The sequence below is a fragment of the Orycteropus afer genome, unplaced genomic scaffold, assembly GCF_000298275.1.
Source record: "Orycteropus afer afer isolate SDZICR_OR568_19922 unplaced genomic scaffold, OryAfe1.0 scaffold01125, whole genome shotgun sequence".
In the NCBI taxonomy this organism is placed as follows: Eukaryota; Metazoa; Chordata; class Mammalia; order Tubulidentata; family Orycteropodidae; genus Orycteropus; species Orycteropus afer.
This window is the reverse complement of record NW_006922712.1, coordinates 135,581-137,481: the sequence shown is the minus strand read 5'-3', so window position 1 is coordinate 137,481 and position 1,901 is coordinate 135,581. Positions and strand designations below refer to the sequence as shown.

The 1,901-nt window shown below is 39.3% G+C and overlaps 1 protein-coding gene across 1 annotated transcript in view; it reads left to right on the top strand.

Annotated features, from left to right (window-relative positions):
• LOC103212824 (phospholipid-transporting ATPase ABCA3-like) overlaps positions 1-1,901 on the top strand; it is a 129,843-nt gene that overhangs the window by 94,807 nt on the left and 33,135 nt on the right. The window lies entirely within an intron of this gene.

Sequence of the window (1,901 nt, the reverse complement as noted above, 5' to 3'; positions counted from 1 at the left end):
GACCTGTGTACAACAGAACAAAACACTGCCCAGTCCTGTGCTATCCTTACAATCCTTGCTATGCTTGAGCCCATCATTGTAGCCACTATGTGAGTCCATCTCTTTGAGGGTCTTCCCATTCTTCACTGACCCTCTACTTTACCATGCATATTCTCCTTCTCCAGGGAATGGCCTCTTCTGACAACATGACCAAAGTAGGTGAGATGAAGTCCGACCATTCTCACTTCTAAGGAACATTCTGGCTACACTTCTTCCAGGACAGATTTGTTTGTTCTTCTGGTAGTCCATGGTATTTTCAGTATTCTTCACCAATACCACAATTCAAAGGCATCGACTCTTCTTTGGTCTTCCTTATTCCTTGTCCAGATTTCACTTGCAGATAAGTGATCGAAAATACTATAACTTGGGTTGTTGTTGTTGTTGTTATTTGCCGTTGAGTCAGCCCCAACTCATAGTGACCCCTCCTTAGGTTTCCAAGGCAGTATCACTATGGAAGTAGGATTGCCCAACCTTCCTTCCAAGGAGGGGCTGGTGGGTTTGAACTGCCAGCCTTCTGGTTAGCAGTCAAATGCCTTAGGAACTATGCTACCAGAGCTCCCTAACTTGGGTTAGGCATACCTTAATCTTCAAAGTGACATTTTTGCTTCTTAACACTTTAAAGAGGTCTTTTGTAACTCATTTTCTCAGTGCAATATGATGTCTGATTTCTTGACTGCTCCTTCCATGGGTGTTGACTGTGGATCCAAGTAAAATGAAACTTCGATCTTCTCTCTGTTTATCATGGTGTTGCTTATTGGTACAGATGTGAGGATTTTCATTTTCTTTACGTTGAGGTGTAATTGATACTGAAGAATATAGTCTTTGCTCTTCTTCGGTATGTGCTTTAAATCATCTTTATTATCTGCAAACAAAGCTGGGTTATCTGCATATTGCAGATTGTTAATGGTTCTTCCTCCAATCCTGATGGCATGTTCTTCTTCATATAGTCTAGTTTCTCAGATTATTTTCTCAGCATAGAGATTGAATAAGTATAGTGAAAGAATACAAACCTAATGTACACCTTTTCTGATTTTAAATCAGTATCCCCTTGTTCTGTTTGAATGACTGCCTTCTTGGCCTACGTGGAGGTTCTCATTAGCACAATTAAACATTCTGGAATTCCCATTCTTCTCAATGTTTCCATAATTTGTTGTGATCCACACAGATAAATGCCCTTGCATAGTCATAAAACACAGGTAGACATTTTTCTGGTATTCTTTGCTTTCAGCTAAGATCTATCTGACAGCAGCAATGCTATCCCTTGTTCCATGTCCTCTTCTGAATGTAGCTTGCATTTCTGGAAGTTACTTGTCAATATACTGCTGCAACTGTTTTTTAATTGTCTTCAGCAATATTTTACTTGCATTTGATATTAATGATATTGTTTGACAATTTTCACATTCTGTTGGATCACCTTTCTTTGGAATGGGCACAAATATCGATCTCTTCCAGTCAGTTGGCTAGATAGATGTCTTCCAGATTTCTTGACGTAAATGAGTAAGTGCCTCCAGCACTGGATCTGTTTGTGGAAACATATTGATGGTTATTCCATCAATTCCTGTTGTTGTTGTTGTTTGCTGTTGAGTTGGACCCAACTCATAGCGACCCCTCCTTGGGTTTCTGAGGCAGTATCACTATGGAAGTAGATTGCCCCATCTTTCTTCCGAGGAGTGGCTAGAGCATTGTTTTTCACCAATTCCTTCAGTGCAGCTTGGACTTCTTCCTTCAATATCATTGGTTCCTGATCATATTATTTGCATAGAATATTTTTTTTCCTATCCTTTCATTTTCAACCTACTTTTGTCCTTGGGCTTAAGATATGTGTCTTGTAGACAGCATAGAATAATATCATATATATATAT